Below are 16,170 nucleotides of genomic sequence, written 5' to 3' on the forward strand. Positions count from 1 at the left end.
TTCAAAGCCAGGAAACATATTTCGGTATAAGTGCGAGATACTGTATATGGTGTTACTATGATTAGGAAATGACTACCGTGTAATGAAATGTACTACAACGAAATACTTGGACGAATTCAGTGAATGCTGCTGCTGGATTTAAATACAAATTAATGAAGTATGTACCGTATATATCCCAGGACGAACGCGTTCAACAGCAAACACAAGGACAAGGAACCGCTTGCAGTTATCATACAATACTGCATATATATCACATGTTATACAGAAAATAAATGAGAAAAATACGTTTGTCAGAAATATGTAGAAATATATACATATATTGTATATGGATATTTCAAGTTGTCCACATTTTCAATTTTCTGTCCGGAAGCTACACTATGGACACCTGGCGGGCTAGGCCATGAACTAGAATTTGTGATCATTCCAACTGAAGGAAATATACCCTGAGCTATGGCAGCAGAAGTATGAGGTATGCAATAAAATGACAGAGTGCAGACAGCATGCAGACGACCAATTAAAGACAAATAGTGAGGAAATAGTGATGCAGTGCAGGAGAGCCTTGATGGAAAATGTGCAAGAAAATGGAAGAACAGACGGCAAGGATTGTAGTAGGAATGGGAATCTTGGCAAGAAAAGCCAACGTACGGTTGTGACAGGGCCAGAGTCAGAGGAAGACCTGAAGAGGATGCAGATGAAGGATGCAGATTTACAACCAGTGCTGGAGTGGCTGCAGCAGAATGCAGTGTGACCATCTTGGGAAGAAGTTTCCAGGTTAAGCCCTGCGACCAAGAGCTGCTGGAATCAGTGGGACCTTCTTCATTGCAATGGACTAGCGGAGCATCTGTGGGAGACAGCAGATTGCCTCAGCAAATATTGGCAAGTAGTGGTTCCGAAGAAGATGAGGTCCAAGATCTTGCACGAGTCCCATAACCAGATCACTAGTGGGCACCTGGGAGTGAAGAAAACTCTAAGACAGCTGCGACACAGGTTCTACTGGATTGGCATGCATCAGGATGTTGAAGAGTGGTGTCAAGCCTGTGATGTTTGTTGTGCCAAGAAGGGACCCAAGAAACATGGTTGCGCCCCTCTCCAGCTGTACCAAGTGGGTGCACCGATGGAAAGAGATGCTGTGGACATTGCTGGACCTTTGCCACTCACTGAAAGAGGAAATTGGTATGTATGTGTCACCATGGACTATTTCACAAAGTGGCCAGAAGCCTATGCTATCTCTGATCAAGAGGGTGTGACTGTTGCTCAGGGGTTGGTTAATCAGTTTTTCTGTCGATTTGGGATGCCACAAGAGCTACATTCAGACTAGAGTAGAAACTTTTAGTCTGCTGTGTTCCGTGAGTGCTACAAGTTATTGGGGATCAAGAAGACCAGGACGACCCCCCTAAGGCCACAGTCAGATGGGATGGTGGAGAAATTCAACTGGACCCTGAGACAAGAACTAGCCAAGTACTGCATAGATGGACAAACAGAATGGGACCAGAAATTACCTGTGTTGCTGATGGCATATCGGTCTGCATCCCATCAGTATACCAGTTACTCTTCTGCAAAACTTATGTTGGACCATGAGGTACGCTTGCCTGTTGACTTGTTAATGGGAAGACCACCTGGTGAAGAGCTGCCTACAGACACTTCCAGCTATGCGAAGCACCTTCAGGAAAGACTGGCTGAGGTACATCATCTGGGGAGGTACATCATCTGGGGAGGTACATCATCTGGGGAGGCAGTGGCTCAATCGGTAGAGGTGGCTTGCGGTTCTACCGGACCCAGGTTCAAATCCTCACTGGTGCAGGGAACAGTTTAAGGATTTGAATTTCATTACGGTAGCCTTTACCGATCTACCAGAAGACCCGCCGACATGTCGTAAAAATACCCCCGCTAATACCATTACACCAGTCCTGTATGAGACAGCCCTAGCATGTATTCAATATGGACGGTGGGTGTTAGTGCCGAAGTGGTGACATGTAGAGGTGTACGATATGTAGGAGGACTACTGGGCCTTGGGAGCAGGCTGAGAAGCCTATGTCCAGAGTCGAGCACATAAAAAAAAAAAAAAAAAAAAAGTGTGAGGAGCCCTCAGGTTTTCAGGAGAGGTGATGAAGTGCAAGTATGACGCCAAAGTAAGTGAGGTGAGCTTCAAGGACGGTGACCAGGTTTGGTTATACAACCCTCAATGAAAGAAGGGACAGTCACCGAAGCTGCAGAGCCCATGGGATGGGCCTTACACTGTTTTGGATCGCCTATCAGATGTAACATATTGGATATGGGGAGGCAGGAAATCTCGCCCAAAGGTGGTACACATGAATCGTCTGTAGCAGTACCATGGCTCAGGACAGTACAGCTGGGATGTCTCTGAGGAATCTTGCTCACCCGCAGCCGAGGATGTTGATGAGGACCAAGGAGCTGAAGTGCAAGAGGATGGTGACAGTTTCCCGAGAGCACAAGTGAATCAGGAAGAGGACAAAGACTATCCAGGAGTGGACTTTGTGGAGGAAAGAGGACATCATCGGAAGCGGCATAGAAGAAAGTCTGATAAGTCGAAGGATTATTTTGTGTATAGTTAGATGTTTCATTAAGATTAAGGTTTGTGTTTGTATATACCGTGTAGTTTCGTCGGGACGACAAAGAGCTAGGGAGGGGGTAGTGTAAAGAAGTGGGATTTGCTAGTTAGGTGCTCGAGAAGCTTCTCGTCATTTTGTGTACAATAGTTCCGGTATCGATACTAGTCAGAGTTGCCAGTTTGCTTGTTATTTGAGAGTGTAGTTATTTTGTAAGTTATGCATAAATTTTTCTGCTCTTTTTCTTTACAATGTTTTATTTAAGTGATTGCTTGTTAAATTATGTAATTTAAGTACATATGATAAATGATTTAGAGTGTTAAGTAATGTAAGAAAAGTCTTGCATGTTTTGATATCTCCGAGTTGGCAACTGCTGTTCTCGTAGAATTTAGAAGTTTCTTTAATAATGCAAGCTTATATAAGGATGGGGTAGAGACTATATGAAGTTCAGTCGGGTTTCAGGTCAGTTTGAGTGAAGTGCAGTCGGTTATGGTGTAGTGTAGTCTCAGTGCAGTGAAGTTTGTATCTTTCGGTACTTGTATGGTAATAGTGAAGTGTTGTCAGACATTAAGTGTAATAACACTGAAGTGTTGTCAGGCATTATTGTGTAATAGCAGTTAGTAAAGTTTGTATAGCTCCAGTGCACAGTGAAGTGAAGTTGGAAAGCATTAAGTGGAATTAATTGGAAAATAAAGACAGTGAACTTTAAGGAGCCATTGTTTATTTTCACCTCAGCTGATCTTGTGTACTGTTCACCTAATGGCTGACCATAGGAAGAACAACTCACTGAGCAACGTCCTTCCTGTACTGAACTACTGCTGTTGGAGCCTGAGGTAGTGTGGGACGAGGGATGTAACAATATGGAACAGAAAGGCGATTTGGTTCCAGAAAGGGAAAATCATGTGTTACTACTCTATTAAACAACTATGACGGAGTTGGAGAAACTTTACAGGAAAGAGAAGGATAGATGGACAGTATCTATCTAGATTTCAAGAATGCATTTGACAGAGTACTGCACGAAAGACGTTTATGGAAACTGTACCGTCAAAGAGGAATCCGAGGCAAACTCTACTGTTGGATGCAAGATTTTCTCAGAAAAAGGGAAATGAGAACAGTACTAAGAGGAAATTACTCATCATGGAGTGAAGTGACTAGCGGCATTCCACAGGGCTCAGTGCTGGCACCAAGTATGTTTTTAGTGTATATAAATGACATAGATAGTAACACTGGAAATGAAAGCTATGTAAATATGTATGCTGATGATGCAAAAATGCAAAGGAGAATTGCTAACACAGACTCTTGTTAAGAGCTACAAGAAGAATTAAATAAACTTCATGAAGGGAGTGATACATGGCAAATAGAATTCAATGTGGACAAGGGTCATGTAATCAAGGTTGGTAAAAGTGGGAAAAGACCAGATTGGGATTAAAAGTTAGGAAGGAAAACCCTATACATATCAGAAAGAGAGAAGGACTTAGGTGTGATTATCAAAAACAGACTATCTCCGGCTGACCACATAAGTGAGAAGGTATGGAACATGTATACACTGCTTGCAAATATGAGAATAGCATTCACATACATAAATGAAGGCATGCTGAGTAAGATAATAACATCTTTCATCAGACCAACCCTGGAGTATGCATCAGTAGTCTGGAGTCCTCATCTCGAAAAACACAGACAAGATTGAAAAAGTTCAAAGGGCCGCTACAAGATGGGTACCAGGCATAAGGGGTCTAAGCTATGAAGAAAGACTAGAAAAACTGAATCTGCCAACACTACAGGAGAGAAGGAAAAGAGGAGACATGATTATGCTATATAAATATAAATGCATATTAGGGAAGGAGAAAATAGACATAAATGAATTTTTAACCTATAGGAAAGCATCAGCAAGAGGACACTGCAAAAAACTGCATAAAAAGAGAGGCGATAAAGACGTAAGGAAACTTAGTTTCCCAAATAGGGCAATTGATCAGTGGAGTGCACTACCGAATGAAATAGTGTGTGCCAAAATAATAAGTAAATTTAAGGAGATGTATGATGAAAATGGTTTAAGACACGGGAGAGTACGAGCTTGACTCATTCCTGTAAAGATACAATTAGGTAAGAACAATTAGGTAAAAATACACACACACACACACACACACACACACACACACACACACAGTGGGAGTCAGAGATAGCGGACGTGCGACGTCGGCGCTCCGTACCGAGCCAGCACGACCAGTGACATTACCTAAATTAGTATCTTTATATGAGTCAAGCTCTGTACCAGATTAGACTAAATGATTTTTTTATTATTAAAAGAAAAAAATAATAAGAAGTTTAAACAAGACTTGTTCAAACAGAAAAGAGAACCGAGAGGCGAAAGAATGCGCTCAGTCAGCTGAGGTTTGTTTAGACTACAGCTGCACGGGGAATGTAAGTACATGTACTCTGTGCTTTTAGTATTGCAAAATGGACACATACTTTAGTAAAGCAAATTTGGAAAAGAAAAGGGATAAAGGTAGAAAGCAAGATGATGATTTCTACCAAGAACTGGTTGAAGTGGAGACTCACAATAGACTGGTTGAACGTGTACACAAACTAGAAATGGCTTTCAAAAATGAAATTGATGAAATAAAGAAGCAGATGCACTTGCAAAAGGAAGAAATAGAAAAACTAGGAAGGGAGACCAACAAGAAAGACACAACCATCAGTGAAATAACTGGAATTGAGTACACTTAGGAAGAAAATGAGTGAAATGGCAAGTACAGTAGTCAATCACGAGAGTGTTATGGAAGAGTTCAAAAATGATACAGAGACAATTAGGCAAGTAAGCAGTCTGATAGACCAGAGCAGTGATATTGAGAAGATAACACAGGTGAATGAAGCTGTGCAAAGCTACAAAAATGATGTGGAAACCACGTATGCTGAAATGGTGAAAGTAAAGAAAGACTTAGAAACAAGGGTGGAGGAAAAAAGCATTAAACAGGAAGTGAAAAGAATAATCCAAAACAATCCAAAGTTAGTCAGAGATTCAGTAGATATAAACAAATCTATAGTAATCACCGGTATAGAAGAGGAAGAAGTAAAAAACAAGATCACAAGAGACAAAAAGGAGATAGCAAATGTAATGAGCTTACTGAAAGAAGTATTAGAGGAAATCTGTAGTAAAGACATAGAGGAACACAAAAGGTTAGGGAAATACGAGAAAAGCAAGACAAGACCTCTAAAGGTGACTTTCCAGAGTGTAAACACTGTGGAGGAGATACTAAAAAATGCAAAGAATCTTATGGAAAAAGAGGAGTTCAAAAATGTATGGCTAAAAAGATGCCTAACACAAGAGGAACTGGAATTACTGAAAGAGAAGAGGGAGGAAGCAAAAACAAAAAATGAGGGAAGATCAGAAGAAGAGAAGAACAAAATTTTTTACAAAGTAATAGGATTGCAGGTACGAAAGTGGTACACAAACAGGAGGGAATAAAAAGGAGGAAGGTAGTAGAACCATATCATGACAAGTATATAAACAAGATGATAAAGTTGATGTACTCAAATGTGGATGGAATGGTATCTAAATTACTAGAGATGAATGATTATGTCAGAGAAAATGAACCACAAATAATATGCCTAACTGAAACAAAATTAACACCAAGGATATCCAATGACATATTAAACTTAGAGGAATACAATATATGGAGAAGAGACAAATTTAAAAAAAGGAGGAGGAATTATGATATTAACTAAGAAAAATCTAAAAGTCAATGAAATAAAACTAGATATACCATCACAAGTAGAACTGATTGCAGTAGAGATCAACACATCTGAAGGGAAAGTAATTGTAGCCAATTTGTGCATGCCACCCAGATCAAATACATGGGAAAGAGACGAATATGAGGACCTGGCAGAGAGTACAATTCAGAGTTTAAGATCATTACTACATAAAATGGAAGAGAAATCGGAAAGAATTATACTAACTGGAGATTTTAATACAAATATAAATTGGAATACTCTAGATATAATTAGCCAAGAAAGCTGTTGGGACCAGAAGCTCCTGGATCTTGTGCTAGAGTTTTTCCTAACGCAACATGTGAGGGAAACCACCAGAAAAAGAGGACTCGATGTACCTTCAGTGCTAGATCTAATATTTACTAGGCAAGAAAATGATATTGACAGTTTGGTATATCACCCTCCACTCGGCAAAAGCGATCATGCAGTACTAAATTACAACTTCAGGATAGCATATGACATAGTTAACAGCAATGAAAGTTACAAAAAGAGCCTAAACTATAAAAAGGGAAATTATCAAGACCTAAAGAAGTATTTCTTAGAAGTTGATTGGGAAAATGAGCTTAGAGGACAAGATTTAAATGCTGTATATAAAAAATTCTGTGAATTTTATGAAATAGGAGTCCAGAAGTACATCCCACAGCACAAAGAAGCAGATAAGAAAATACAGAAATGGTTCAATACAGAATGTAAAAAATCAAAAGAAAGAAGAGATTTGTTGTGGAATAGATACAGAAGGCACAATAGTGAAAGGGCGTATAATAATTACAAACAGGCAAGAAACGATTATACAAGAATAAGGAGCGAAGCTCAAAAACAGTTTGAGGAGGATATAATAAATAAAAGTAGTGATCAACCAAAGCTGTTTTACAGCTACATCAGAAGCAAAACCAAAGTAAAAGATATAATACAATTCATTACGGAAGAGGGAATCACTTATACACAAGAGAAAGATATTTGTGAAGCACTAAATAAGAATTTCCAATTAATTTCTACTGGAGAAAAAAATTTTGAGAGGGACTATGTGGAACATGCATGTCCACACATACTACCAGATATACAAATACCAGAAAAAGTAATACAGGAGGAGTTAAGTAAATTAGACAGAGGAAAAGCAAGTGGTCCTGATGAAATTTCATGTTGGGTACTACGAGAATGTGCAAAAGAATTAAGTAAACCATTATTTTTAATTTTCAAGAAATCCTTGAGTCAAGGTAAACTACCTGATATTTGGAAGAAAGCAAATATTGTCCCCTTATTCAAGAAAGGAAATAGACAAAACCCACTCAACTACCGACCAGTATCAGTGACCAGTGTTGTAAGCAAGATATTAGAAAAGCTTATAAGAAAAGCTTGAGTAAATCATCTAGAAGAACACAGTATGATAAGAGAAAGACAGTTTGGTTTCAGAAAAGGAAAATCATGTGTTACTAATCTGTTGAACTACTATGACAGAGTAACAAACACAATACAGGAAAGGGAAGGATGGGTGGACAGAATCTATATAGATTTCAAGAAAGCATTTGACACAGTACCACACCAAAGACTTTTATGGAAACTGTACCATCAATGAGGAATTCGAGGCAAACTTGTTGGATGCAAGATTTTCTCATAAAAAGAGAAATGAGAACAGTACTAAGAGTAAACTACTCATCATGGAAAGAAGTGACTAGTTGAGTATCACAGGGTTCATTGCTGGCATCAATCATGTTTATAGTATATATAAATGATATAAACAGTAAAACTGGAAATGAGAGCTATCTGAATATGTTTGCAGATGATGCAAAAATACAAAGGAGAATTACTAACACAGACTCTTGTAGAGAGCTACAAGAAGAATTAAATAAATTTCATGAATGGCAAATGGAATTCAATGTGGACAAGTGTCATGTAATCAAGTTTGGTAAAAGTGGAAAAGACCTGATTGGGATTATAAGTTAGGAAATAAAACCCTATACACATCAGAAAGAGAGAAGGACCTAGGTGTGATTATCAATAACAGACTATCTCCGGCTGGCCACATCAGCGAGAAGGTAAGGAACATGTATACACTGCTTGCAAAGATGAGAATAGCATTCACATACATAAATGAAGACATGCTAAGAAGGATAATAACATCATTCATTAGACCAACCCTGGAATATGCATCAGTAGTCTGGAGTCCTCATCTCCAAAAACACATAGACAAGATTGAAAAAGTTCAAAGGGCCGGTACAAGATCTATACCAAGCTTAACGGACCTAAGCTACGAAGAAAGATTAAATAAACTGAATCTACCAACATTACAGGAGAGAAGGAAAAGAGGTGACATGATATTGCTATGTAAGTGCATATCAGGGAAGGAGAAAATAGACATAAATGATTACTTAACATATGGAGAAGCATCAGCAAGAGGACACTGCAAGAAACTGCATAAGAAGAGAGGTGATAAAGACGTAAGGAAATTCAGTTTCCCAACCAGAGCAACTGATCAATGGAATGCACCATCGAATGAAATAGTGTTAGGACTCCATATTATAATTTCAAATCATGATAGATAGATAGATAAATAGATAGATAGAGAGATAGAAGCAGGAAGTCGGATGATGAGAAGGTACTGTGTCTGCGAGAATCGAGCAATGCTAAACATGCTTACACACTCTTAACTCAAGGAATGCTTTATAGGCACACGACAGCGCCTAGTGGCCATACACACACATACACACATACTCACACACAGGCTTCTAGAACTTTCCAACCTCAGTGAAGACACGCGACACAACCCCTGCTACACCAGAATTTAGGAAAGAGAGCTCAGAAGGAAGCTAGCCATAGAAAAGACAGGTCACAGGGAGAAGGGCTTAGGAACTTGAGAGAGAGACAGAGAGAGCGAGACAGAGAGATAGCTAGCGGGACTCTATACTTCGCTCTGTGTGAGAGACTTGTTAATATTTCCAAGACAAATAAAAATAGTCCCATACTATTCTTTACCTCTCCTGTCACTACATGGCAAATGGGAAAGAAGATTATCTACTCACAAAGCTACTCAAGTATAACAACCGCTCGTCCACAAGTCTAATATATATAACTTCTCTACAAGTAACTACAAAGTCTTTTATGACATTTGATAGCAGCGAACGTATACGAACCTCGTCTACGAATCAACATTGAATTCTTACAAAATATCAAGATTGAAAACAAGAATACCTCTCACAACCAACGACTTACAACCAGCTCCTGACAGTATTCTCTCCAACCAGCCCCCTCCGTCTCCACGATCATCACGCTGATGTAGAAGTGATCACACGACGTCTTGCCAGTAGTTTAACAAAGTACTGATACAAACAATCTTGAAATTTCTACGACGAATCAACGAACTACAACCATCTACAATCAACTACAAGTAACAACTCTACAAGTCGTCTGTATAATCTTCTACACGCACCTACAAGTAGCGGCAGTCTTCATCCTACAACGAGTAAATCACAAGAAAAAGGACCACGAATACCTCGAGGAAGAAAAACGGAACAAACAAACGAAGAGTGAGACACGACTCATAACTCATCCTACTCACTCGTCTTCACTTAAGTTACTCATCGCTACTCATTCACTCACCACAGCTACCAGTGTGGGAAGTCGACGTCATCATGCGTGCTTGCTGTAAAGACGCCACGTCGGTCAACACACCACCTGCACCACCACTCACACCATTCCCACCACGGTAAAAATTAGTGAGTTACATAGTTACTTCATTTATACAATACACAGTGATAGACAATAAGCTTCTGCACAAACATATAAAATGTGCTGTATAGTTACAGCTTAAATACACATACTTACTTCAGTTATCTGCATAACTCAAACACTAAATAATCACCAACAATAAATATTCTACACTGTATATATTCATTCATTTATTATAGCATTTATTTACTACCAACGAATGTTACCATTTATACCTACATAAAATACGTGTTTACATACATACAGCTATAAATTATTATATTTACAAAGTGATAAAGAAAATATACCATCACAGTTACTCAGTGAACGATTAAAAGAACTGTATTAACCATTTATTAATTAAAGCTACCAAGTGGAAACGGACAAATTAAGTTACAAGGAAGAAAAAAAAAATGGCCAACACAAATGACGTTAGCAAGAGTGAACATCTTCAACACAATCGTGAAGAGAAAGATTTCCACACAGTGCTGACACACATATTACCCACGATAGGTACAAGTGAACAACAAGTCAGTGTATATAGTTAATACTGTCTATAGTGTATATATATTTTTTATATAAAATAACAAAATATGGGGCTATATAATATCATTTTCAGTAATACCTGTGCAATATAAACTAAACTTTAAAAAAGTATCCCAAGGAAATTAGCCAGTAATTATGCAACCATAAACAACATAGAAAAAGCGTACACAAGCGAAGAAAAACAAACTATAGAAAATCAATACATACAAAAAAAAAAAAAAAAAGTATGAAAGAAAAAAGAGAGAAATAGAGTAAGATCACATAACAAACAAATGAAAATAAGTGTAAGTGTTACTATATATGCCAAAATACCACATAAACTACAAACAAAAAAGCAAATTGTTGTCTCCACAAGCAAGTGGCATGACACATCATCACTATCATCGACCGCAGCATGACTGGATTCATATGTCAGGACTGCAATTATTACAAATATGTAACGACAAACGATTGCATTATGTTACACTTGCTACAATTATGTAACTACAAACGATATGTAACAATTATGTAACTCCATATTATAATTATGTAATGACAAACGATTGCATTATGTTACACTTGCTACAATTATGTAACTACAAACGATATGTAACACTTATGTAATGACAAACGATTGCATTATGTTACACTTGCTACAGTTATGTAACTACAAACAATATGTACCATTTATGTAACAGTTGCATTAACAAGATGTAACTTTTATGTAACTTTAACTACAATTATGTAACTACAAACGATATGTAACAATTATGTAACGACAAACGATTGCATTATGTTACACTTTGCCAATTAACAGTTGCATTAACAAGATGTAACTTTTATGTAACTTTAACTACAATTATAAGGCCAAGACACTTATGTAACAGTTGCATTAACAAAATGTAACTACAATTATAAGGCCAACACAATTATGCATTACCACAATATTTTGTAACAATTCATAAAATGTTACAATTATGTATTACCACAATGCTAGTACAATATTATAAGTCATACAACTATAGCACAATTCTGTATTACCAGTATCATCATACAAGTTAGGTGAAATATTAGACATTACTAAAGTGATAACTCAATATGTAATGTATAACCTAGCAGTTTTACCATTGCACAATTATATGCATATGTCTGTTATACATACACATCTCACAAAATGTATACAACTTGTTTAAAATGTAATATTACTGGATAATTGTTATTTACTATGAATATTATATATATATACAATATTCATACAATTATGTTACTTTTACAATATTATGTATTTCACTTAATTAGCTTATAAGTTCATTATAATGTGTATATAATATGTATTAATATGTTATGACTATTAACTGTCGATGGTACGCCATTTTCGCGTGACCGAGCATATGTTAGGACTCCATATTATAATTACAAATCATAATAGATAGATAGATAAATAGATAGATAGAGAGACAGATAGAAGCAGGAAGTCGGATGATAAGGTACTGTGTCTGCAAGAATCGAGCAATGCTAAACATGCTTACACACTCTTAACTCAAGGAATGCTTTATAGGCACACGACAGCGCCTAGTGACCATACACACACATACACACATACACACAGGCTTCTAGAACTTTCCAACCACAGTGAAGACACGTGACACAACCCCTGCTACACCAGAATTTAGGAAAGAGAGCTCAGAAGGAAGCTAGCCATAGAACAGACAGGTTGCAGGGAGAAGGGCTTAGGAACTTCAGAGAGAGACAGAGAGAGCGAGACAGAGAGATAGCTAGCGGAACTCTACTTTATACTTCGCTCTGTGTGAGAGACTTGTTAATATTTCCAAGACAAATAAAAATAGTCCCATACTATTCTTTACCTCTCCTGTCACTACATGACAAATGGGAAAGAAGATTATCTACTCACAAAGCTACTCAAGTATAACAACCGCTCGTCCACAAGTCTAATATATATAACTCCACTACAAAGGAATTACAAAAGTCATTTTATGACAATAGTGTGTGCCAAAACAATTCACAAATTTAAGGATATGTACGATAAATATGGTTTAAGACACGGGACAGTACGAGCTTGACTCATTCCTGTAAAGATACAATTAGGTAAGAACAATTAGGTAAGGTAAGAACATCACAAATACTCACATACACACATGCTGTGATCGTACCTTTACTCCACCACAGCCATCTCCACCACAACCATCTCCATGACCACGATCAGATGAACCTTCATCTACTCAACTACCATCAACACACACACACACACACACACACAGGCTGTGATCGTACCTTTACTCCACCACAGCCATCTCCACCACATCCATCTCCATGACCACGATCACCTGAACCTTCATCTACCCAATCATCATCAACACAATCATCACACACACACACACACACACACACACACACACACACACCAAAAATACACACGCACACACACACACACACGCATCACAAATACACACACACACAGGCTGTGATCGTACTTTTCCTCCTCTCTGCAACTCCATCTCATCTCAAGAAACACTACAACACTGGTAGAGGACGTAGAAAACAAGCTTATTTTTCTCTAGTTTTTAAAAATACTATTATAAGGTATAAAATGTGTGTATACTATGTATTCTCACAGGGAAAATGTGGTGCATCAGTCATTTTACTGGTAAAGTATAGGTAGAATAAAAAATCCGAAGAAAGCATGATCATGCTAATGAAATCTTATGCACGCTTTTGTAAAGTAACCTATATGTGCAAATAATTATTTGGGGGAAAGTTCCGAAAGACGAACATACTCAGCCTACGGGCTGGAGCGTATGCGCTGTTACCGCACGCAACCCATCGTAACTTTTCAATATTCATTTTCTCAATAACAATAAGGGTTACAACTCTGTGAATTATATCATGGGCCTCCTTAACCTTTGGGCTACAAAACTGGATATAATTTACATATATGTTTGTTACAGTGTCACTAATAACATACGACATAATAAAGGAATCAGACGTTTGTAGGCGATTTTTTTTTTTTTTCGATTTACTCGAAAACTGTTGGATGTATCATATCACAACTGCACTCAATTAAAAGCTCATGAAATTCTGCATATAGACATGTCCTTTGCAACTGTGCGTGACGGGAAAATTTTTTTGCAGTGATGTTGGGAGTTTGTTGGAAGCTACTTTTCACATGAATAAGGTTTATTCTCGCTTCATTTCTGTACATTTATTCATCTGTTTTATGTTTTTTCTTTTTGCATAACTGATAGTATATATATCAGCAAAGATGATGGGCTACGATTTATAACAATATAAGCATTTCCCGAGGGTTAATTTGGACTTAGAATTTTTTTCCTTTCCACACAAGTGGAGGCAGCCTGAGCGGGATTTTGGTTCTGTGAGGGGCATGGAAACTTATTGGAAACTTCTGGTTCGTGAGAGGGTTAAGCCACGGGACAGTACGAGCTTGACTCATTCCTGTAAAGACACAATTAGGTAAGAACACACACACACACACACACACACACACACACACATATATATATATATATAGATAGATAGATAGATAGATATAGATATATACTTTTTATACAATACAGTATGGTCCATAATGTTTTATTACAAGGGATATGTAAAATCTCAGCATGTTAATGTGCATTATTACAGCAAGTTTTCCTCTATCCCTGGAACACTAACCCCCGATCCGACTTACACCAACACCAACGTAGGGTTGACTGAACCCCATTTTCGAAAAATGAAAAAAAAAAATTATCAGAATTTGTTTAATTCCTTGGCATGCATAGAAAAAACGGCCTTTGTACTTCAGTCTGAGTGAAAAACCAATGACTTGAAACTGAATCTTAACACCAAGGTGGATAACTAAAAAAAAAAAAGTGTAAAAATACTGAGATTACCTAATGACTATGCTGAAGACCAATGCTATATGGAGACAACTGCAGCTGCGGACTTGGCTGTAGGCACTCAAACACCCTGGTAGTGGGAGCCTCTGCTACCTACCCACAGCCTTGGGGCAGCACTAGGAAGTGTGTGGGAGAGGGATGAAATTTTTTTTTTTTTTTTAAGAGTCAAAGAATAACTAATGCGCAATGGATTTTTATTTTTACCTATATTTACCCCTGTAAATGAACAACAACTACTTATTATTGATCACTAGGGCTATAGCCATTGATTACAAAAGAATTCTTACGGATTATTATATTTTTTCTTTGACAAACGAAAAATATTCTGTATGCAAAATGAAAACTATAATCTTATGTTACACCATATATCCTGTACTTGAACTAATAAATACAAGTGTACATAGGAGTGTACAGTGTATGTATTGGTGTACAGATTTACTAATCTCAAAATAATTATATTCCTGTCAATTATTTCCCCCCGAAAACTAACACCTATAAACACTAATGTGGGGTTGAGCCAACCCCAAGCATACTTTTCAACATGCAAAATACAAGCGAGCTGCACCACACTACCTCCTTTCAAGAGCGATTGTAGTGGCATGAAGGTACTGGGAAACCCAGCACCCTGGGCCCCTTATCTCCCCATGATCTCATTATCACCTCCTGGGGGGGGGGGTCACCTGAACCCCACGAAAGTGTTCTAGGGCTATAGTAGACTGTACGTTTTCATTTTTGTACTTACATTAGTGTGGGCAATCTGTGTCATCATAACAATTGTTTGCTTAAGTTATGTGACACAGCATGGTACGACGTGATTATGAGTGTTTTCGTTGTTTTATGGATACATAAATGAGTGATGAGAATCCCAGTCTTATTTCCTAGCACTTACATACTAAGATAAACTGTACTGGTTATATGCTGTAATGACTGAACTCAGTAGTGACTATGACCTTTTGTAAGTCAACCATTAGGCCGGCTGTGGGACTAAGCAGAAAATTGAACTTGAGGATCTGAAGTAAGCAATAGGAAGAGAAAAAGGAACAAAAACACTAAATATAAAGAAGAGTGGAAACGGAGAGTTCGGTGTCCGTAAATGCGATGGCATGTATGCATGATGACATATTATTGCCGTCTATGTCGTATGGTTGCCACGTAGAAGACTTATAAGTATTCAGCTAAAAAAGGGTTAAAGTATTGGAAATGTCAGAGCCCAAGGTCTCTAAACTGAGATACCTGAAATTTAATTGAATTACAAGTAACACAAGAGAGACGATGAAATAGAAATGGATGGAAATGGCTGACCCTGGCGTGATAAAACGGTAGAACCAAATTCAACAGCAACGGAGTACTGCAGATACCAAGTGTTAAGTGTATATATCAAAAGATCCATTAGCCTATCAGCAGATTGTCTAGTGAAGTGAAAATAATTACTTCAGAAAAGGTAAACATATGTAGAAACCTTTAGATGAAAGTGGGGTCAGGGGACTTTATCCAGCCAGAGTACCATAACAGCCATCAGGTAAGTGATTGAAAATCACCACAACAGCTTTTCAGACTAAACATATAGAGAAAATACTGGGAACTGAAGAATCATTATTCAAAAAAATAAAAAGTTCTGTTGCTGTTGCTGCTGCTGTTGTTATTGAGTTTCATGATCACCTAGACATAAACTCGATTGACTAGAGAAAATCGACCAG

Source organism: Coenobita brevimanus, chromosome 40, assembly GCF_032717465.1.
Source record: "Coenobita brevimanus isolate Jiangsu-jjx chromosome 40, ASM3271746v2, whole genome shotgun sequence".
Classification (NCBI taxonomy): Eukaryota; Metazoa; Arthropoda; class Malacostraca; order Decapoda; family Coenobitidae; genus Coenobita; species Coenobita brevimanus.